Source organism: Myxocyprinus asiaticus, chromosome 32 (genome assembly GCF_019703515.2).
Source record: "Myxocyprinus asiaticus isolate MX2 ecotype Aquarium Trade chromosome 32, UBuf_Myxa_2, whole genome shotgun sequence".
Taxonomy (NCBI): Eukaryota; Metazoa; Chordata; class Actinopteri; order Cypriniformes; family Catostomidae; genus Myxocyprinus; species Myxocyprinus asiaticus.
The window spans coordinates 23,923,777-23,949,105 of NC_059375.1; the positions used below are offsets into that span (position 1 = coordinate 23,923,777).

Consider the following 25,329-nt stretch of genomic DNA (forward strand, 5'->3'; position numbering starts at 1 on the left):
GATGATGGTGAGCAAATAATGACAGAATTTTCATTTCTGGGTGAACTAAGTCTTTGTGAACACCTTTCTGATGTACTGACGGAGGTTGGTGTGTACGTACAAAGTATGTGTGAATGTGCTTTTTACCTTTAAGTATTTGACTAGTTTTTGAATTTGCCAGTATTCAGAAGGCAGATTGGTTGTGGCCTCGGTACGTCTGTCGGGCTGTTCCTCATCTTCCTCACCCTCTGATGAACTCTCACTTAAGTCATCAGCCCACCTGGGGTCTTACTGCGCACACACACATATGCATCTATTAGATATATTAATATTGAGGCTGGCCTAAATTTCAGTCTCTCAGGCACACACTGTGAGGAGTACACTCCCACAGAATTTTCTCAGGAAAGAAACAAGAATTATCCATAAATAACAGGGCATTATATACAGTGCCTTGCAAAATTATTCAGATGCCTGACCAATTCTGTCATATTACCGAATTACAAATGGTACGCTGAAATTTCATTCTGATTGATATTTTATTTTAAAACACTGAAACTTAAAATAAATTATTGTAAGGTGACATTGTTTTTTTGTTGGTAAATATTTTTATGAAAAATTAAAAACTGAAATATCTTGCTTGCATAGGTATTCAACCCCCATATTTTAATATTTGGTCGAGCAACCTTTTGCTGCAATAACTGCTTTAAGTCATTTGGGGTACATATGTACTAGGGATGCACCGATACCACTTTTTCTCTTCCGATCCGATTCCGATATCGGAAATCTCGGTATCGGCCAATACCGATCCCGATCCGATACCAGTGTTGTTTTTTTGCATAATCAGTTTAGAATATCTTTACATTATTGTGTGGAACTAATTGGGTGTGCTCTTTAATATGTAAAGAAACACAAACCTCTAACTACACATTATTTCAAGATAAATGTTTAGCTTATTAAAAAAAACTTTGTTAACTAGTATACTGGATAATGTAGCAGCAAAATTAACAGTAATTCCAGTATAAGTCTTCAGTAGAAAAGAAGTTGTTTTTTATTATTTATTTATTTAGCTAAATTTTTTCAACTTGTATCTGGACTTTAAAGGATTCAGATCTCTTTTTTGTTCAATTTAGTTGTAAGATATCAGCTCACTTTTCATTCACACAGTTATTTTTTGGAATCCATCCAACTTACACTACCGTTCAAAAGTTTAGGGTCACATACTCATTCTTTATTTATTTATTTATTTATTTTCTTCACATTTTAGAACAATAGTAAAGTCATCACAACTATGGAATAATAGAAATGGAACTATGGGAATTATGTTGTGACTAAAAAAAGCCAAAATAAATCAAAACTGTGTTATATTTTAGCATCTTCAAAGTGGCCACACTTTGCCAAGAATTTGCAGACATGTACTCTTGACATTTTCTCAACCAGCTTCTTGAGGTATCACCCTGGGATGCAATACTAAACAGTATTGAAGGAGTTCCCATCTATATGCTGGGCACTTAGTGGCTGCTTTTCTTAATTATTTGGTCCAAGTCATCCATTTCAAAAATGTAAAAAAAAAAAAAAAAATTGTAATTAAATACATTTATATTTTGGCACAATTATATTTTTGTCTACAAAACTAATTTCAAACATTTAAGCATACGCCTTTAGATCAAACTTTTGAACAGTAGTTTATATATATATATATATATATAAATCTTTCTCTAATAAATAGAGCTTAATCCATGAAATATCAAGAAAATCAGGGGAGAGTCAGAGCAGGTGTATGCCAAACCACATAGCCCATTCTCTCCAAGCTCTGGTAAAGTCTCTCAGAATCAGATGCAGAATGAATTATTGCTCTCTGAAAGGCTTTCATGTTGAAACCCTTGGACAAAAAGGCCGTCAAACTCAGGGGTGTATTTGAAGTGTCATCTTAAGTCATGGCATCAAATTAAACTGCAGAGGGAAGGAGAGAACACAGAAAAAACAACAGAAAGAAAGAGAGAGAGGATGACTGGAGTGGTCATCAGAGCGTTTCTGAAATCTCTTTCATCGTGAGCTAATACACGCACACAAAACGCAGATGGCCATTAAAGCGGGTCAGGCTACTGAAATGAATGTATCGTGAAATGAGTCATGAAACTCAGCACACACGGAGAAGAGGCCAGAGGGACTAAGATGTGTTTTCCAGTGGGTAACTGTATTGCAGGACACCAGTGCACTCCTCACTTTGTAATGCACAACAAGATAAACACTTACTTTGGTGCAAGTCACTCACTGCTGCCTTTGTGTGAACTGTATTCATTGTCATTTGCACTGAACTGGTCTCTAACAGTTGGACGTTAACTGTATTTCATTGTTTCTATAGCTATACACTGCACAATGATAATTTAGGCAAATCTAACCTACTATAATGTTTTTTAAAGGAATAGTTAACCAAAAAAAGAATAATTGTGTCATCAGTGACTCAACATGTTCCAAAACCATGACTTTTGAAAAGGAGATCCCTGTTGTGATCCCTGATTGATAGTGACTCTAAAGGTGGTGACTTTAATGTAGGGCTGGGTATTGATACAGATTTCCCGATTCGATTCAAATTCACAAGCTCTTGATTTGATTCAATTCCAATTCGATTCAATATCGATTCATATTGGTATATTTCAGTTATAATGTCCCTTTTGATCATGAAAGAAATTCTCTCACAGCTAATGCTGTTAATTATAAAGGGGATGTTCTAACTATGTACATTATGAAATATTAATTTTACTAATTATATTTTATTAGTTTTTTTTTACATTCACGGCATGCCGCACATCACCTGCCAACATCCCCGAGAATGCCCGGCCAACAGAAACAGGCCATTAGATGGTTCAGTGTCTTTTTGTGTCCCGCCATTGGATTATAATGAGCCGTTTGAAATAACATTTCCTGCAGGCTCTGAAGTATTAACAATTGGTTTGTATCCTCCTTTGTCTGAGTGTCCTGCATCACTCGATACAACCGATACTTGATAATTGAAAAATACAGATATGCGAGTGCAAAATCTGGCTGGAGGCGTTGACCATCAATCACTTTCACTTGGTCAAAGGCATGCCTAAGGGTCTCGTCTCGCATCTGCTCCAGAGGGATGTCCCCTGCATGGAATCCTCTAAGTGCTGGGGAAGCCGAGACTTCCGCCTCCCTTACGTCCTCCTGACATGGAGCTGACGTAGACGGCCCTGGCACCGCCTCCCCAGCCAGTGAATCACACACCACACCCGACACGCTTTGTTGCAGGACCCATCCACACATATTCCCCTTAATAAATTAGTAAATGCCAGTCAATTCGTACCAGCGAGGGTCTTGATCACCTTGGCCAGTAGTGAGGACTCCATAACGGCGATTCCTTCCCCTTCCTGAGTTTCGACACCAGTGACAGCTCTCAGGTCAGTTCAGGGGAAAATGAGGAGGCGGGAACCAACTAACACACTTGAGGGTGATTTATTCTGTACTGTTTTTCAGCATTAAGTCAAACAAAACTCAACAGTTCCAAAACACAAATGAAAACACTCTATGTCATTGCAGTCCGTGCCTTTGTAAGACTCAGGTCTCTCTCCCTCAACTGCCACTCTGGCTGCTCTTTAACTCTCTCCAGCTCTTCACTGTAACACAAAACAGCTGTTAGAGATTATTCCCCCCAGGTGTCAATCCTCACCATTCTTCCTTTCCCAGCCTCACTCTCCACAGACGCCGCTTTGCCATGCCCACATCACCACACAAGTATTTACATTGATTTGTTGAATACGTGCTAAAACCGGTACTGTCTCTTTAACAAAAATGGCAGTTCTGTAAAGAGCTTCTGTAAATGAGCGCATGCTAACGAAAGAGGACTCAATGACTTTATCTCATCTGTGCCATGGATGATTAGAATTAAATGTTTATTTATTTATTGATTTATCAACAACTGACTGTAGAGAACAGAAAGCGTATTAACCTCTTAAATGGCAGACCCACCTGAGGGACGGACTGGACACAGCTATTATAGGGTTAACCCTGAACTATAAAAGGTTAACCATAGTTAAAAGAGACATTATTCAGTGACAAATGCGTGGTTCTTGTCTAACATTAGCTCTCAATACCCCTTGAAAGGATCTTGCTGCTGAATACTCCACCAATATACTACAAAATGACTAGTGAGTGAAATGTAAACATTTACCACCACGTTGCCAAATATATATATATTTTAGCAAGAAATTTGGTTGCAAGTGCAAGCGATTTCCTCTCGTTGTAGTAGAGGGTTGCACTTAAGAGTAAAATCAATCTTGGGATTTAAGAATCAATATAGAGATCGTTCAAATTAAAATTGTGATGCATCGGAAAATCGATATTTTTACACACCCCTACTTTAAAGCTTATAAAAGTATCATAAAAGCAGTTCATGTGAGTCACATGAGTTTGGACTGACATGAGGGTGTGTAAATAATGACATCATTTTATTTTTTGGGTGAACTACTTCTTTAAGAACGTTGCATAGGCTCTTGTGTGCAGCACTGATTAAAATGGTTCCATTAGCAGAAGGACTTTAGGACAGAGAAACTGCGGCTACACCCGGAGTTCTTTATAGGCAGGACTGTGTACTCTGGCAGCCAGTGTTATGGGGACAGCTGGAGTCTTCACTTTCCACCGCCAAACAGACAGAGAGGAGTCAGGAGAAGGAACAGGGTTATCAGTGGCTGAAGCACAGGCTAAACACAAACGGTTATTACAGACCACTACTCCCAGTAGCACAAGAAGACCATTCCATTTCTCCACCAACCTGAACGGCTGCTTCATCCGTGACTTATTGAGGGCTATAAAATGAATACTCCTCCACAGCTGAAATAATTTGCCCTGAAACTGAGTTTTTTTTTTTTTTTGTGATTGAATAAGTTCTATATGTTTGGCAAGAAGATTAAAGGGTTATTCACTTATGCATGTTCCTGGGAGAAGGATTTTCAGATCCTGCTGCAATCATTAGACTTTTACCTCAGAGGAAATACCATGGTACTATGGAAAAACTATTTATGTGGACTAAAATTATGGTGGCTTACATTTTTTGAGAAGATTGGCAGCCTGGCAGAGACGATCCTGAAAAATTTGCTTCCTTTTTGTTTTCTGATGCCGGTGACTTTGTGCCATATTCCAAGACCTTCTTTCTCTCTCTACTCTTTTGGGCCTTCTTCTCCTCTGCCTCCCTGGAAAAATCAAAACAATCAGATACTTATTTAAGGTACTGTTAACGATTTTAGCCATTCTGGAACTTCCAGGAGACTAAGTCATTGAATTAGACACACCCCCTCTATCCAAAACACCGCCCTCCAAAGATAGCATTGAGACTGGCACAGAACAATAAAGCATTGCGTCTTCTCACGGTAGTCAAACACAAAAGCAGCAAAATAGCGCACTCGGCTGACAACTGTTAAGAATCTGAATTTGACATTAACCCGCCAGTGGGCCCGCCAAGAAAAAAATAATTAACAAAATATTAATAACTACAGTCTTGACCAACCCAAAAAAGGTATTGCTTTAACCCTTTAAGTTCTGAAGGTATTTTTTTTAAAGATTTCCTGTTTCAGTGGCATACCCAAAATTAAAGGCTTATAATTTGAAAAAACAAACAAGGAGGGTCAAGTGTTTGTTATCATTGTAAAGAAAATGTTTCAAATTGTTTAATGATATATATTATTATACATTCTGAGATTCTCAGCCTAAGAAACTGCTGAAAAAAAAAAAAGAAAAAAAAAATTTGAGCCAAAAACTTCCTTTTTTTTTTTCTTATTTGACATAAATATCTCTGGATGTAAATAAGCTGGCTCCGAAAAACTCCTTTTTTTTTGTTTCCAATCATGCCAACTGTATCTAAGAAAAATGTTGTGTTGATACGACAAAGAAATCAAAAGTTATAGCATAACAAATATAATTTATCCTAGTGTCCAAAAATGTCTCCATGTGTCCAAAATCCTCTCCAACCAAATAAAACATAATAATTGTACATAAGTACTAATTACACATGCAAACACAACGATGACTAAAGGTATGCATAGCATGTAGACATGATTTTAGTAATGAGATTTCACAGAATGAGTGCCTTTCGTCTCAATGAGTCTGCATCTCTGAGTCTGTGTCATTTACAAGGCGGCATCTCCTGGTGGCCATATGTTACATTGTGCTTCGTGTTGATTATCTAATGATCTATGCATTCGATTTTACCTTGTGTGTGGGCTTGTTTGAAAGATAATCACCTCCTCTAAGTAATGGTATGCGATTAGGTTTAGGGATTTCCGTTAAAACAAACCGACACAACATAATTGGATGCATAGATCATTAGATAATCCTAACGAAGCACAATGTGCACACAGCACATAAAGTGCTATCTGGCTAAAAACACAAATAAGATATCTTTACTCTCGTTACCCTTTGGAGGCGAGCATTCACATTTTTATTTGCTGTTTACACAGTCTAGTGCTGCCACAGTTCCGTGAGATATCTCAGGAAACATATTTCAGTGACATCTTTCAGGGAGAAGGAACATTTTCTGGATACCATTCCATAAAAAGAAAAAAAAAATCACTTATAGCACACCAAGTTTTTCAAAATTTAAGCACTTTTTTCCCCCCTCAATGAGTTAAAATTGTTTTACACTCTTGGGGTCAATACACTCAAGCCAATTAGATTTTCAGAGACTTCAAAAAAAATATCAGGTAATTTTTCTGATATTTAAACTCTTAAGAGACTGCATAAATAAAATAAACCCAGTATTTTACTACACATTTAGAATTTAAAAAAACTTACTGGCAGACTTATTCCTATAATGACAAAGCTTTAAAAAGCCACTTGGTTTTTTGTTTAAAAAGAGGAATGCAGCAAGAAGGCTGATGAATTGAGTATATAGCATGTTTGATTTGTGCATTAGCATGTTTTTTTTACATATTTTTACCATTATTGTATTTTCACCTGTAGCTCTGCAGTTGGTGTGACACCTTTATTTTCTTATTTTAGTTTGGTTCTTTTGCTAGGACCATCAGTACAGAAAGGCATCCATTTTCACATCTGACAAATTACTGTTTCTCCAAATCAAAGGATTACTGTTTTGTGAAACTAAGATGAGGTTTACAAGAAACAAGTGTTGAAACTCCAGAAAGGATCGATCTGTCAGCGGGATCAATGCTAGAACATAATGTATGTCTGAATGATCAGCTGTGGGTATTTCCCCTATGCTATGCCATGACTTCACAGATAAACTCACATACGAAGAGAGCCGCTGATATATAAGCCACATAACCCTCTCATAAAGTGTGAATTTTTGATTTTGGGTGGACTCTCAAAGGACATCCACAGGGATTTGGAATTATCACTTACTCATGAGGGTACGTGAGGCAGAGATTCTTCCATTTCAAAGATGGTTCTAATTTCTTCTTCCTACCGCCTGGCTTGTTCCGCATTCACTGTTGTCTCGCCTTCTCAGGCAAAATGTTTTCCCGATGATCGTAAGACTTCAGGGTTTGGCCTGTTTCCTCCAAATCAACTGCTTCCACATGTAGGATCTTTTCAGTGGATGGTACTTCTTGACTGGCAAAGTCCTGCAGAAGGGAGTGAATAAAAAACGAAACAAGATAGTCAAAAAAGGACTCAATTTGCACCAAAAGCGCAAACTATAAACGATACAATAAACTGTGCTTGTAAAATTATTCAATCTTGGGCAGTTAAGAGAGTTCTTCCTCTAAATTATTGTTCTTCTAACAAATTTCTTAGACCTTTTAGTGCATGAACGCACTCTAAGCTTAGTAGCATATTTTCCATTATACATCTGATATGTTGTCTCTTTACTGCTTTGTTGAGGAGACACATCACACTTATCTTCAAGCAAGCGCAGCCTTTCTCTAAGGAAATATAAAAAAACTAAATCTCACTTACTAATTACAAAATCCTTGAGCATTTAGAATACAGCCTTTCTCAACAGTCCACTGCAGGAATAACAGTTCTGCCTTTGAGTTATGAGAATAAATGAGAAATAAAAACATATTTCCAAGGTTTTTGCACAGTCTCTTCTCTTAATTGCCAATGCAATGTGAGAGGTTTATTGTTTCTGTACATTCCTTGAACTGCAGGCTGGCAGTTTGGCACACACTGAGGGCAGCCTTAGTGGCAAAGCAATGGAACAATGATTTTTTGAAATTGTGAAGGACTCTGTCCTTCTCTCTTTCTCTTCTTTATTTCTTCTGTGAGAAGCTCAACGGGATACATATGAATGGTTAACAGGCAGGAACGTTTTTAGTGACAGGCACCTGCTATGCAGAAAATAGCCTGCCCTACCATTAGCCATTCATCAGCTCAATCTTTTTCAGCAAACTTCAAATCTAGTCTAAAATTACTTTAGATAATAATTATTAAAAACAGAGCTAATATGCTGCAATATAGTAATCTATTTGCTATAATAAATCTAAAAATGAGAGTGAGAGAGAGTCAGAGAGAAAGAGAGTGGGGGAGGACAATCATGCATCAGTTGCAGCAAAATAAATTTTTGAAGTGCACACCCTCCAAACCAATTACTGCCTTAATGTACTTCGTGCACAGTATATATATATATATATATATATATATATATATATATATATATATATATATATATATATATATATATATATATATATATACAATGTCTTGTTAAATGCTTATTTTAGTTTATATTATAGAACTGATTTTAAAATTGCTGTCTATGTGTACAAGGCTTTATCTGGTGTCGCACCGAAGTACATCAGTAACCTTTTGATTCCTTACCCAAAGAGCACTTAGATCATGTAATCAACTTCTCTTATCTGTCCCTCATTGTCGCTGCAAAACTAAGGGTGGCTGGGCCTTCTCTGCTGCAGGCTCCCAAACTTTGGAACAGCCTGCCGTTTCACATGAGGTCTGCTCCTACACTAGCTAGTTTTAAATCTGTTCTTAAATCTGATCTGTATTGTCTATCTTTTGATCGTTTTTAGCTTAAGTGTTTTATGGTTTAGTTACACAGACTGTATTCTGTTTATTGCGCTGTATATTTTGTATGCCTTATGTTGTTTATTAATGTTGTCACTTGGGTATTTGCTCCTGTTTTATTTTTTTTATTTTTTTTTTCTTCTTTATATGTTTTATATTTTGCTGTACAGAGCTTTGGTGCAACTCTGTTGCTTTTAAATGTGCTCTAGAAATAAATCTTGTCTTGACTTGACACATTTGTATAGTGTATATTGTTATTATAGTTTTTATTTTATTTTATTCATTACCTGGCACCTTATTTTAATTCTATTTTTATTTTTATTTGTTACTGTTTTATTATTATTATTATTTGTCTTGTCATTATCAGTTTTGTGTATTAATGCTTTGGCAATATTGTATGTAAACACAATCATGCTAATAAAGTATTTAAATTGAAAAATGTAATTGAAAATTGAGAAGACAAAGAGAAAGGAAGAGAGAAATGTATGAGAGAGGAAGAGGTCAGAAAAAGTACACAAGGGAAAAAGCTTTAAATATGGAACAAGGGTCTCTGTCTGGATCCAGCTAGTCTAAGCACACTTTGTCCCTTTCATGGCTTGTTTGCCATAAAAAATGCAAAGTTGAGAACAGACAAAGTAATATCCATTTCTCCACACCACTCCACCCACCTTTAATATTATAATTATTGTAATAAACCTGTAAAAACCAGGTCCAAGAATAGGGAAAGTGAACTCTCTAATATGGCACAAAACATCCCAAACAGAAACGTGAAAGTCAAAAGAAAACCTCAAATAAGTGCTCAATAAACCTCAAAATACTCCAACATCCAACCATGAACAAACTTGCTAATCAAGACACAATGTCTTCCTGTCCCAGTCTGACAAAGCTTACAAGTAGTTTGATATCTTTTCCCTGATGAGCTTCACATACTGCTCAGTCCCGGCTGTGTACATTTGATTAAAAGTGTCTGATTTAATAATGCATCAGTTCCCCATGCCGCTGATATGTTAGGAGATACAGCATGTTGTCTTTGGCCAAGAACTGGTGTTGACTTGGAGCAGGACTGTGCTGAGGGTTTCTGGGCTGAAATCAGGGTGCGGTGGTTGACTGATGGCTGAAGGACCAGAGCGTGTCTGAGACTTATTACAGCAACCTCAAGCGGCAATTCAGAGTACATGAGCCTATTCTCAGCTGAACTCTTCACACTACAACAGTCCCCACCATGCAGCTAAAAGCATTATCTGATCTCAAATCAACATGCACCCAAGGTAATGGGTTCATTTCAGGTGGATAAATATCTATTCATGGATGGTGATGAGAGTCCTTAGCAAAGAGGAGAACTCTCATACGCAGCCTTTTGAAAATGTTTTGGAAGACCTGAAAGTGACATGGAAAGAGAAAGACATAGAGAAGCAGCCAGGTGAAATCTAGAAAATAAGAAAATAAAGTGAAATATGGAGAACAAAGAGGGGTTTGATTTGTGTCTAAGCAGACTATTTTTATGACTCTCTTTAGGGCCTCTGTCCATCACCCGTCAGCTGCTAGTGCTCATGACTGAGCTCCTGCCTGCTGGCATTGTAAAACATGAAAGTCTGGTTGGCATTTTTAGACACACAAACATACGCTTACACTCTGAACTGCCTGCCTGGCATCATTGCTTCAAAGAATAATAAAGTCTTTCTCCTCACTACCACCAATAATCGAACACAACCAGCTAGCACATGGCTCGTTCTGCACTGAAAATATTCACCTAATTCTTTTTCTGTTTTTAGTGATTTTTACAATACATGTTCTTTCAGGGCAGCGTTACCGAAAATAGTGCCTAAATACCCATAGTGAGAAAGCCAAAAGACGACAGAGGCAAGGAAAAAGAGTTATGCTGTTGAGGCCACTCTGATCATTGCCCTTATAATCAGGTCAAAAAGGGATAGTACACCCAAATATGACAAATCTGTCATCATTTACTCAACCTCACATTGTTCCAAACTCACATGACTTACTTTCTTCCATGGAACCCAAAAGGAACTGTTATGAGGAATGCTAGAATAAGTAAGCATTCAATTACATCATGGTGACTAATGTTGACTAACATTCTGCCTAACATCTTGTTTTGTGTTCCATGGACAAAAGAAATCAGGGCTCTATTATTTGGGTGCACCGGTGCGAGTGACAACTGACAACTGATCTAACACCCGAACGTCTGAAATTAGATTGCGTCGTACCATCTGAATAAATATTCTCCAATGCATCTTCATGCAACTTCATATGCAAAGTACTTTTAAAAGTGCTGTGTTAGATATTTTTGCATTAAAAGTGCAGTTTTCTTACTCTCACATGGCTACAAGCGCCTCTCCTCTTTCTCTCTTTCTTTCTCTCACACACACGCAGAGACAGAGAGAGAGAGTAAAGCCGCATAGGTAGATATACCATGAAAAGATGGTTTAAACTGAGTTTCTTGTCTTTTTTATCAGTCAAAATGACACATAGTATTCTGAATTATGACGGATTAACGGATGTCTTAAAATATGGCGCTCATGCACAAACAGCGAGACGTGACACCACGGTTAAAGATGTCCATCTAGCACAGGTTTAAAAACGAATAAGACAACACCATATACAGATGCAGAAATGCATCTTAGGTAGTTTACAGTATGTGCTATATATTATTATATATAGCTTATATATTATTAATATTTTATAACTTTCATAAATAATATTAATCGTAAGCATTATTGCAGTGCTTAACAGATAGTTAAAACTGAAAATACATTCAGTTATTTGAAAACTACTGATTTAATATAAAATATTTGAGTTAGTTAACTACTAATCTGTTAAGTATTACCTATGTAATTTTTGTTAATGGCAAATGAAAAGTGCTGATGAAGTGTCATTAATATATTTTAAGCTTATTAGATGCTCATAAAGGTGATCAATCAGGACTGATGTAAGGTTAACTTAAAAAATAACTTTAAAAAGGTCTATTAGAGAAGGTGTCCTTTGTCATATATTCATATATATTTTGTTTCTGAATTTTGCAGTAATTCTTAATTCCTGCTTGTGAGGTTAAACACAAGAGTCTTTAAAAAAAACTGACTGTGCCCCTAAATTTTTGACTGTACCCCTAACCTTTTTCGCTTAGGGTCACAAGTACTGATAAACAAAAATGTTAGCATAGAGCTCGGATTTGGAACAATATTAGGGTGAGTGATTGATTACAGAATTTTCATTTTTGGTCAACTATCCCTTTAAATTGTATGTGAAATTTCTCTTGATGAGAATGTTAATATATATATATATATATATATATATATATATATATATATATATATATATATATATATATATATATATATATATATATATATTTGTTAACTAATTGGCAACAATATTTTGATAGAAAGTACAGTGAAGTAACAACCACTATTTTGTACCAAATAAACATCTTAACATGATTTATATAAGGACATGTTCCTGTATCAACATGCTTTGCTGTTCTTGAAACAACATTCATATCAATCAATAACTGCCCACTGATTTTAGGGTAGAGTTAAGATGATGGTCAGTGATTAGACTGGTTGATAGCAATGTTGTTCTGAGACCTACAGAGGATGTTGATTCAGGGACATGTCCTAGATGAGTAAATCACATTGCACCAACTAAATAAGCGCATCTGTCATACCGTAGGAGCAGCTTCTGTCGAGTACAGCATAAAGCCTGGCTTCAGCTCCTACAGTCTTTCTCATAGAGGTTTAGAATTATAGCACATTCAGAATGAGCATTCATTAGAGGCAAGAGTTACTGAAAATGAGCAGAGCTACTGAGCACAGACTCATGGGAACTGTTCCTCAATTCAGGTAGATGAAGTCTGTCCTGGACGCGACAGAGTTTAACTTGGACATCTTTACAGAGTGAGCTCAGGTAAAATCCTGGAGCCCTAATTTGTGTCTGAAAACTGTCTCTCAATGCAAAAAGAATAGATGAAAGGAGCATTTTATGTTTCTGTCCTCAAGGTAACTTACAGAAGCACCAGAAAGAAGTTTTTATACCAGTAGAGTAGCGCTAGACAATAACCATTACTATACGGTAAAGCAATAATCTTTCTGTCTGGCTTCATTTTCCATCTGTAAACTATATCGCAGAGAGATAACATCACCATCATTTAGCAAAGAACATAAAGAGAAATCTGTCTGGATGATGGAGTTTCCATTTATACTTCTCAATGACAGAATTATGTTGGTTCTAAACATTGGATCTGAGGACTTTGTTTTAAGAAAAGAAAAGAACTTATTGAAGGAAACATTTTGTCTTCATCAACAAAAAGGTATTTACTGCCCTTTGCTACCAATGAAGCCGAAGACTGATTAGGAGAACATAGAGCCAGCCAATACCAATAAAACATGGAAAATGGTCATTTATTAAAGGTGATGTATATTTGAAAATGTATTTTCATTTCATTCCTCATTTTGAAATGTCATGTACAAAAGATTAAATATTTGGTCCCGTAAATGTCGCCAGTCTGTAAAACAAAACATTTTTCCAACAAATACATAATTGTGTCACTAATGAGAAATAGGATATAATTTCTCAAACGATAAATACACTTTTCACTACATCTTGAGGCCATTATTGGAAACCCAATTTGTAAACTTATCTTTTACTTAATTCAGAGGGGTCTGTGTAACTGGCCTGTTCTCACATTCTTTCACACTGCGTTGATGTGAAAAAACAGCACGATGACAGAGAAGAGCACTCCCTCTCTCGCTCACTCTCTTAATCTGTCTCTCTCTCAGTTATTGTGACAAGCATGCACTCTTTTCACAAAGAAAAAAAATAGAGGTTGTCCCCTCTTCCCCTCTGCTCTCTTCTCCTAAGCTGTGATTAATCTTAGGCTGCATACCTCACACCACTGGTCAAGGAGAGAACAGGAGTATACTGCTGCCAGTTGAAGGACAGCTGTGCTGTTTGATGTATTGACCTCCTTTCTGGGGTCCATTTAGCCAATATTTCCCAACCCTAAATAGTTGAGTTCTAACTAGGGATGTGCACTTGGTCAATATGACTACTTGAGTACCCATTTGTGCTATTTTTAATTGTTGGTCTATAAAACATGAGTCAAATGGATGCATTTTTCTGCTGCGTCATGTCTCTGTTTTTGCTCAATTCCATTCAGATGCACTACATAAACTTATGTGAAACATAAACATACATAAAATGTTACTGTGTCCAGTGCTGTATTGTTGTTTGGCTTTAATCGATGTTAAATGTTTTGAAGTTTAAAGGAGACCTATTATGCCCCTTTTTACAAGATGTAATATAAGTCTCAGCTGTCCCCAGAATGTGTCTGTGAAGTTTCAGCTCAAAATACCCCACGGATCATTTATTATACCATGTTGTAAATGCCTCTTTTTGGGTGGAATCAAAAACACGCTGTTTTCGTGTGTGTCTCTTTAAATGCAAATGAGCTGCTGCTCCCCGCCCCCTTTCCGGAAGAGGGCTGTGCCTTTACAGCTCCTGCTTTGGATACTATAGCAACAACAAATCAGAACCAATATGACTGACAACGTAAATACCAGTGTTCAGCCATATATGTATGAGCAACCGTCAACGACGCAAAACATAGGCATTTTGAGTTTGTGATAGTGCTTCTTATGTAGAAAATCACTTCCTGCCCTCCATCTGCATTTCACGCCACAGCAATGCAGTGACGTGACGTCATGTGCAAACAAGCTATAACGACATAGCTCTGGTCTCCGTGAATACAATCCGAGACAATAGTAACTTTAGCTGCATTAGCCGTGGAATCAGCTAACAAGCACATTCGGAAAGGCGATTTGAAACATTCACAAAATATAAAGTGCGATACTTACATCTTCAGGATATAAAGCTGGAAACACAAACAGTTGGTACTGATCCATGCTTGAGAGTAAAAAACTTTGAAAATCCTGCTTTATATTGACCCTCATTCACAAAGCAGTCCGGTGTAAAATGATTTGCACAAACATACGCTAATTTTGGTATGTTTTGGGGCACATTTTCTTCAAAAACAAAACTTGTCCACTGCATCTTCAGTGGCTCTGATGCCGGGAGTACATGAAGACTCTTATGCTTCACTTTTACAGCCAACAACAGAACACTTATGACGCTTTCGAAGCTGAGACATTATTCTTCTCACTGTAGCTGCTCCAGCGCGGAAAGAAATGGTGGACTGTGTGTCAATCACTCAGGGGAGGATCTATGATAATAGGGTGGAGTCAGTCACCAGTCGTGGGCGTGGCCTGCTCTAAAGTGACGTCACTTTAGAGCGGATATGAAAACCAGTCATTTTGAGACACTGTTTTTGATTAATAGAAATATAAGAAAGAGGAGTGGGTGGACTTTTAACATTGTAGGGTGGTTGTGTACACACACTGCTGTCTCACATTTACGTTCAAACACCATGTAAAAGTGAATTTTTGCATAATAGGTCCCCTTTAATGTGCTTTCATGATGAATCATTGCTGTCACTTCTGTGTGCTTATAGTAAGTACTCAGGTACTTGTACCAAAAACACTATTTTGGCACTTGCTGTCTTTAGGAAGCATGCACCTGTCTACACCAAACGAGGCAATGATGCTGTCAAGACACAATTTTCCACCATTGGGCTGAACGGTTACCGCTGCTGAACCATGCCGCTCTGTAACAATCCAGGCTTTTTTCCCTGGTTGTTTTTTTTTTTTTTTCGTGGTGCAGCAAAATCAGGATTACAATGGACTGAGTGAGCAAGTGACTAATTGTGAGTTGCCACGCATCTAAAGACTTTACACCAGCGAAGTTCTCTGTCCTGAGTATGGTTTGCAAACCGTGCTGAGAAATCCAAACCAGGAATGGTTTGAAATTGTACCATATCAAACCATGCTCAAGTGGAAATGTTACAAGAACCATTACTCACCGTGCTCAGAACCATTTTGCCCAATGGTTTAAAAGTGGCTAATGAGTGGCCAATATACTGTATGCCACTCAACACAGTATCCTATTGGCAGTGTACTGTAACATCCACTCCACTTATAGCATTCTGCTACGGGTGACATTAAAAAAAATGTCTCCTACTCCTTTAGTTTCTGATAGCTTCACTTGCCTGTCTGAGTATGGCTTACATACACAATGACGTAATCTATCTCTGATGAGCACTAAGGCTCTGTAATCCAGATCACTACTACTGAGCTTTAAGCATCTTCAAAACTCACACATATTTAGCTCAGGTGCCTTTTAGGGAGAACTTTAGAAATTAATTTAACATTGGAGATGTGAAAGTAACAAGCACAGATGTCCATTTAAATACTGGGAGATTGATTATGTAAGTATGCCACAGTTATGTGTAAAATGTTTTAGAAGGTTATACATTTTTTGATGATTAGTGCATAACTGTGTATTATGTAATTCAAATGGTAGAATTGCCCTAAACATGGCAAGGACATCCAAAGCCCTGTGGTGTGAAGCAGACTCTACAATGAAAACTCTGTCATGTGTTCAAAAACTGCCATCTGGAGCATTTAAAGGCCAAATGCAGAAAGAGTGAATATTTAAAACAATCCCAGAATGGTAAAACAACAATGCCAGTCAATGTAACAATAACAATAAACTAAAGACACTATTATGTGTGTTGCATAGTTTTCTCAGTTTAGTTATTTTGTGTGTGAGAATGAACTTGAATGAGATTTGCCATAGAGATTTAAAAAATACTATTGATGAAACAAGGTCTTAAATATGATGAAAGAATGTGATTTTAATCAATACCTGTTCATTTATAGCCTCAGCGAAGTGCAGAGACTTGTTTTTCAGCAGTGTAGCAAGGTCTTTGAAGACATCACTTTTCCTCTTATAAGAGTTCTCAACAACTCCTCCCTTGACTCCCAGTAAAGCCAAATCACAATGCAAATGTAAACAGAGATATCTATTCCATTCCCAGTGGTGTATCAGTGTTTTTGGCTGAAATGTACATTGGGATACAACTGGGTTCTCAAACAGCACAGGAGTCAAGGAAAAAGACAAGTGAAGGAGCCAGTGAAAAGGCTCAACAATGACTAAAGACACAAACTTACTTATTCAACCTCACACACATTCACAAACATAATTGCACTTCAAAATCTTAATCTCTAAGGTTCGGAGGTGAAGTGTTCTGATTAAATGTCTAATCGTTACAATTAACATCAATGTCATTTGCAGCAGTTTCAATCTGACCTCAAAAGTACAAAGAACAGGTGAGATGTCAGAAAGCATTTAACAAAACATGGCAAGGAGAAGAGCTCCTAAAAAGAAATGTAGAGACAGAGAGAGAGAGAGAGAGAGAGAGAGAGAGGTGGAGACAGGAAAAAATCAGATTGAAGAACCACAAAAATAACAACAGACAGACAGATATGTACTTGATTTAGTTAAAGGAATAGTTCACCCAAAAATGAAAATTCCCTCATTATTCACTTAACCTGATGCTATCCCAGATTTGTATGACTGTCTTTCTTTAGCAGAACACAAAAGATGTTTAGAAGAAGATAGAGCTCTGTCAGGTCCATATAATAGAAGTACATGGGTGCCAGCACTTTGATGGTCCAAAAGTCATATTTAGGCAGCATAAAAGTAATCCATGTGACTCCAGTTGATCAATGAATGTTTTCTGAGCGAATCAATAGGTTTATGTAAGAAACAAGTCGATAATTAAAATGTAAAACATTTAAAATGAAACTTTTTAAGGCTCTGATGCAGTTTGAAATGGCCGAACTCTTGCGTGACAATCGTTCTTATGTTGTAAATAATGCTACTCCCAAAAACAGTACAGAACATGTGGCGCAGCTGTAAATACCAATAAAACTGAGATCTGGGAATCCCAAAAAATCTCAACACTCCACTCTCATACAGGTCGCCGAGTGTAGTAACCCCCCTCACAATCCGCTCTGACCAACAGAAAGGGGACTTATTAATACATAATTTGGGTTAAGCCATATGCATGAGGCAACATTTAAATAAATGTCCGAATTAAATACTCTGGCCACTCTTTTCCAAATCACGTGCAAATGTGAGATAACGGGGTGTGACTTAACTTCTCCGGTTAGTTTGATAGAAATGCTTTACAGTGGCGAAATGGGGGCCATGACTTCCTGTTCAATAGTAAACCAAGGAGGGGCTCTTTCAGGTGGAAGTGACCAATGCGCCAAATGCCTGAGACCGAACACATAATAATAAAACAAAATCTTGGGTAGGCCTAGCCCACCTTTGTCAATCGGCCTATGTAATTTGTTGAAATGTAGTCTGGGACGTTTACCATTCCAAATGAAGGACTTCGCTATGCTATCAAATTGCTTGAAATAAGAGAGGGGGACATCTATAGGGAGTGACTGTAGCAGGTAGTTGAATTTTGGAATACAGTTCATTTTAATAACATTAACCTTCCCAATCATTGATAAATGTAATGAAGCCCACCTGTCCACATCGCTCAAAAATCTTTTTATGAAAGGGTCAAAATTAACTAACTAAATCAGACAAATTTGCTGGGAATAAAATACCCAAATACTTAATGCCCTGTTTGGCCCACTGGAAGGCGCCTGGCTGGAAGGCAATTACTGGACAGTACGCTGTCAGAGCCAAAGCTTCGGATTTAGACCAACTGACTTTGTATCCTGAGAGCTTGGAAAAGTAATTAATAATTCTGTGGAGGCAAGGCATAGATCTGGCAGTGTCAGAGACAAATAATAATATAATCTGCGTAAAGCAGAAGTTTATGTGCCACACCTCCCGCCATCACCCCTGGAAAATCATCCTCCTTTCTTATTGCGACTGCTAATGGTTCCAGGGCAAGACAGAACAATAATGAGGAAAGAGGGCAAACCTGCCGAGTGCCCCTATTCAGAGTAAAATAATCTGAAATTAATTAATTTGTTTGTACCACTGCTACAGGGTGTCTATAAAGTAACTTAATCCATCCAATAAAAGCATTTCCGAACCCATACATTTCTAAAACCTTAAAAAGATAATCCCATTCTACCATATCAAACGTCTTTTCGGTGTCAAGTAAGATGATCATTCGCTACTGACCACATGATATTGATGAAACACCTAATGTTATCAGAATAGCTACAGCCCCGAATAAACCCAACCTGATCTATATGTATAAGAGATGTCATAACTTTACTTAACCGGTTAGCCAAAATGTTTACATCTAGCTGGATCAGGGAAATTGGATGGTAACTTTTACACTCGCTTGGATCTTTGTCCTTTTTAAGAATCAGACTGATCCGGGCTTGTGTCATGGTTGGGGGAAACTTTCCATTCTTTAATGATTCCATATAAATTTCTAACAAAAGTGGAGCCAATTCTGTAACATAAGATCTAAAAAAATTCAGCGGCAAAACCATCTGGTCCCAGAGCCTTGCCTGTAGGTAAGGCCTTAATTACCTTGTCAAGCTCCTCCAAGGTTATCTCAGAATCAAGAGAGTTTTTCTGCTCAGTCATCAGTTTAGGAAGTTCTAATGGTTCCACAAATTTTCTAATATCTTCATCAGTAGACGAAGACGTGGAACTATAAAGATCAAGATAGAATTCTTTAAAAGCATTATTAATATCAATGGCCAAGGTAAAAATTTCACCACCAGGAGATTTCACTGAGGAAATGGTAGAAAAAGACTCTCTCTGCTTTATTTATCTAGCCAAAAGCTTCCCTGCTTTGTCCCCTGATTCAAAGTATGACTGTCTTGCCCTGAATAACCAAAACTCCACATTCCGCGACAAAATAGTATTATATCTGTATTTCAATCGGGTCAATTCTCCGAGGCCATCAGATGACATTCGGCACTTCAGCTCTGCCTCGGCACTTTTAATATTCCCTTTCAACTCCACGAGTTCTCGTGCTTTGGATTTTTTGGTAAATGAGGCATATTGTATGATCCGACCCCTAACAACTGTCTTAAGTGCCTCCCAAGCCATGCCCACAGAAGGACCAGTTGGTAAATTAAAGCGGCAACTATAACATTTCTTTTTCTCCATATGTGGCAACATACAGTATCTAAACTCACCAGGGTGTGATCTGAGACTAAGATGTTTCCAATTAAGCAATCAACAACAGATGAAATGAGGGACTTAAAAAAAAAATCTATTCTAGAATAAATCTTATGGACTGATGAAAACATTTATAGTCCCTACTAGATGGATTCAAAAGTCGCCAAATATCTACAAGACCAAGATTTTTACACATCCTGTGAAGCATCAATGTTGCTCTAGGGGGCTTACATACTTTTGCTTCACTATAATCAAGGACTGAGTCCATCAAAAGATTAAAGTCTCCTCCCAATATTATATCATTAGGGGTGCCAGCGGCTTGCAACATCCCTTCAAGATCAATAAAAAAGCCCTGATCCTCAACGTTAGGCACCTAAATATTAGCCAAAACCAACCTTTGCCTCTGAATTTCTGCTAAAACAATAATGACTCTTCCTAGTTTATCTTTAATCTGTTTGAGAGATTTGAATTGTAGATGTTTACTTATCAATGTAATGACTCCCCTACTCTTACTTGAGCCAGCACTAAAGAAAACATGCCAACCCCATATCTTCCCAATTTCTTCAGCTTCCTGCGAGGAAAGATGAGTTTCTTGAAGAAACACTATATAACATTTCTTACGCTTAAGAAAATAAATAACCTTCCTTCTTTTTATGGGGTGCCCCAACCCATTCACATTCCACATGGAGAAAGTTAACCCACTCATATTAACATTTGACATGTTGAAATAATAGAAAAAATAAATTGTGTGTCAAAAACAAGATTATACAGACCACATTCCCCATTAGTGCAACAATCAAACCCCGAACTTCCCCCCAAACAAAACAAACAGAAAAAAGAAAAACATGCGCATTAACCCCACGCATGACAGTACCAACCAGCATCAATCCCTCTAACCTCAAAAGGTCCATGTAAGCCTACGAGAGCCCACGCGACAACTTTACCATCGGATTGCTCAATTTTGCCTCACAAATTTGCGAGGCAAAATTACGTAACAGAAAATACTTTGTAAAACAGACCCCAGCCAAAAGGCAGAATAAACACAAAGAATGTGTAGATTCATTCACAGAACTGCCTTGAAGGTGTGTTCCTCCACAAAACAAATTCCAGATGATATAAAGCCGTTCAGTTTCCTCAGACAGACAAACAAATGTTCAATGAGCCGGCTGTTTATGAGTACAGCAGATGACCATTCCAATGCCCTGCAAAAATACTCCACAAAAACAAACTCCAGCCAACAGGAGGCATAAGCACAAAGAATGAACAGATTCATCCACAACTGTCCCAAAGCAGTGTTATTCAACAAAACAAGCTCCAGCCGCTAGGCGGAACCAACACAAAAAGAAACAAAACAGGCGTCCCGGTTCCTCGGAGGTCGCAAAAAAAAAAAAAAAAAAAAAAATACACCATGACTTAGTCCGTCAACTTTGTAAAAGACATCCTTTGTGTGGGCATGTGGATATTTTGCGGTCATCCATAGTGTCCATTCTCAATCTGGCCAGGAACTTCAGTGTAAAAGTGATCTTCCGTCAATGCAAAAGTTTCTTGAAGGAAAAGCGTTATTCCACAAAACAAACTCCAGCCGCTAGGCGGAGCCAACACAAAAAGAAGCAAAAATGGTGCCTAGCTTCCTCAGACAGTCGAGTCAATCCACTCACATGAGAAACACCCAATGGTTTACTCACCCATTGTTTCTATGAAGGACAGTGCTTGTTTTGGGCATAAAAATACTTTGCAGCCGTCTTTGGTGTCTATTCTCAGTTTGGCCGGAAACATCAGTGCAAAAGTGATCTTCCATTGATGTAAGAGTTTCTTACATTCCTTGAACCGATCGCTTTTCTCTCGTCGAATTCGCAAAGTCCGGGAAAAAGAAAATATTGTGATTCTTCCAAGAAAGCTTTCCTTTGCTCCTCGCCTGGCGCAACATGAGATCTTTATTGGATGATCTCAGAAATTTGGCCAGAATTGATTGGGCCTGTCTCCCTCAGCAGATCTGCGAGCCGGGACTCTGTGAGCTCGCTCGATTTCCAGCTTATAGCCTGTTATGTCTAGCAGACTCGGGAAGAGCTCGTCCAGGAATTTCACCATATCTTTGCCTTCTTCATTCTCAGGAATTCCAACAATCCGTACGTTGTTCCTTCGGTTCCAGGTCTATTTTTGTCGCAAGCGGATTAGCAGATAATTCCCTTTCCGATGACTCCAGATAATCGATCCGTTTCTCAACATCTGCCACTCTTGTAACCAACTCAGAGAATATTGCTTCCATCGCCGTAATCGATCAACGTATTACAGTGAGATCCTCCAAGTCAGCAACAACTTTCGTCAGCATCACCGACATGTTGGACAGTTGACGCTGAATTTCCCCGGCCACGCCATCCAAATTGAGTCGCCAGTCTGTAGGCCCATCAGAGGTTTCGGCTTGAGCACATAAGTGTCTTTTAATGTCTCCAGAGCCCAAGGATTTTGACTTCTTTGCCATGTTTACCTCAAAGAGTAAATGTGTAACTGGGTGTATCGAATTTCACCTGATTATAACAAAGTGCGCAGAGCTCGCTGTTTACACGTCTGCTCCTCGCATGGTGTCACGTGACCTTGAGCTCTATCATCTTCTAAATATCTTCATTGTCTTCCAGTCATACACATCTGGGATGGCATCAGGGTAAGTGAATAATGAGAGAATATTCATTTTTGGCTGAACTATTCCTACGTGTTTTGAATGAGAATTAACAATGTTGTGGTGTGTAAAATGCTGCCTTTGATTAAATGCACACACATTTAGTTCTGTGAGTCAGCTCAAAACACTTTGAATTAACATAGCTAGAGGAGCAGATCTGGAACACACAACCAGATAACTGTCATGTCTAAACTTTTCAATTGCGCTTACCTCATGTTTTGGAAAAGTGTGTGTATACCATACCTTTCAAACACATTAAGAACACATTGTGTATGTTACAATTATCTACCAAATTTAGTTCCCCTGACAGGTTGACACGTTTCAGATTCAAAAAACCCATATTGCATTATTTAGCATTCCGATGGGATGCATTAATTTCCATCTGTTATGTGCTCAGGTCAGGCTTGCTGGGATATGTCCTGTTTAGGTTACTAACTGATTGGTTTCATGATAAAAGAACAAAACATTATCAGCTGAGGAAATCTCAACATTTCCAAAACTGATTACTGCTGGCAAATGATGCATTATGTAGCAGATTTTATAGATATTACAGTTTCATATTCTGTTAATGCATGATTTTCTGTAATGCTGCTTTGAAACGATGTGTGTTGTGAAAAGCGCTATACAAATAAAAATGACTTGACTTGAGATTTCCATCATTCTCGCAAGCCACATAGCAAAAGTGTTTTGCTATGACATGTAAAAGAACTGTGCACCCAGAACAATCCAAAACTGAGTCATTAAATGTTTGCTATTATTAGTTTCTCAATAGCATTCTAACCTTATTGAGGAAAACTCCAGAAGTGCTGCAAGTGATAAACAGAGTGGGCTCTGTGTCACAGGTCTCAATTATAAGGGAGTAGATCTCTCCAATCTTCTGCCTCCAGGGAGGAGAGCGGCAACCATTTGAGAACACATAATCTATGGAGTCATCCAGAGGAAACAAGATGGTCTTTTAACACATAGATTTAGAGAGTTTAAGTGGGGAAAAAAAAAAAAAAGAAAAGAAAAAAGGCAATGAAAGGTTAACTGAGGTTAACACTCTGCCTAACATCTCTTTTTGTGTCCCACAGAAGAGAGCAATTCATACAGGTTTGAAACAACATGAGGGTGAGTAAATTGACAGATTTTTATTTTTCTGTAAACAATTAGTTTTTAGCACAAACAGGGAAGATATAGCTGTATTTAATAAATTAACGTTGCAGTTATTTTGGTGTACTGTGCATTTCCAAGTATATATGAGTATATGATAAAAATATAAAAAATAAAAACAACTACAATATAACCCAAACCCAACCTGAAAAAATGCCAATGTCCTGCTTGCTTTACAGAACAAATAAAAAAATTCAGACAAATGCTAGTTTAGTGCATCATTGTCACCTCTCAACAGTAAAAAGCTTACAATTAAACTTCAGTTCTGGAGAATTCACAGAGTGCAGGCTTCCATGGGGCAGACGGACACTCCCTGCCTGCAGTCCTGGCAGCAAAGATGACTGAATGCTCTTCAGCACTGAGCTGCTGCAGACATCACCCCAAAATAAATCAAACATCCCCACCGATACTTCCACGTACTCCAAACCGCCCTGAGCATCCTCACTGTGTCCCCTCTTCATTTGCATAGAAGCTTCCAATTTTACATGACATATGGGACATATTTTTCAAAAGAAACCACATCCATCATTCAAAATTTGCAGGCCGCACTCCTCTTTCCAAAAACACTGGATTGTTATGGCATAGAAAATCAGCCTGTTCTCCTTAGGGAGAGAGGAAGATTTGATGAATCTCTTTGTAAACTTAAATCTGACATATGTAATGGTTTCCATGTTGCGGAGACTTGAAAACAGACATTTTATATTTAGTGGTTATCCAGCATTGCCCACTAATGGTGGCAGCTTGAAGAGTGAGGGTGAGATTTTTTAAATTAATCGTAAGATAAAAACAAGCACTAAAAATTATTGAAATTTCAAAACTGTTAAAAAGGTTGTCTGGAAATCTTGAAAAGGTTGTCTTGCCCTTTAGCAAGTTTAACTTGCCCAGTTACAAAGTTAACAACATTGCAATATTCTCTGTCAGCCTAAATTATTTTACAACTTCACTCCAATTGTATAACTTTTATTTAGAAAAAGAAAAAGATGAAAAGTGAAGTTGCTCACAGACTCACTCCAACAACTCCACCTGCGTACTCCAAGCATCCACACGTCGATAGAAAGAGAGAGAGTGAGTGAGTGTGTGTGTGAGTGAGAGACAGAGAGAGAGTGTAACAGAGTAATACGTAAGGGAGAAACAAGATTAGCTGTGCATTAGTCAGATTGAGGATGAAAATAAGTCTGGAAGTGAGTGAGTGTCAGAATGAGATGTGAGTACTGAGGAGTGAGCAAAGTGATGGAGAGGGGGAAAAGAGAAGATAATGCAAACCTGATGTGTAGCGCACAGACTTCAGCACCCGGTTTTCTCCTGTTCCACAGAACCTCTTCAGCTGATCTACCTCCATATCAACATCTGCTGGGCTTAGCCTGCCCTCTCTGGGCAAAAACACACACACACACACACACACACACACACACACAAACACACAACACACAGAACAAAAATACAGCTTTTTAACCAATAACAAAAACAGGTGAATACAAACTTCATAGTGAAAACCTTCACCTGTTCAAAGA

General features: G+C 37.9%; 1 pseudogene; it reads right to left on the reverse strand.

Annotated features, from left to right (window-relative positions):
- LOC127423205 (outer dynein arm-docking complex subunit 2-like) overlaps positions 1 to 25,329 on the reverse strand; it is a 79,549-nt pseudogene that overhangs the window by 49,702 nt on the left and 4,518 nt on the right.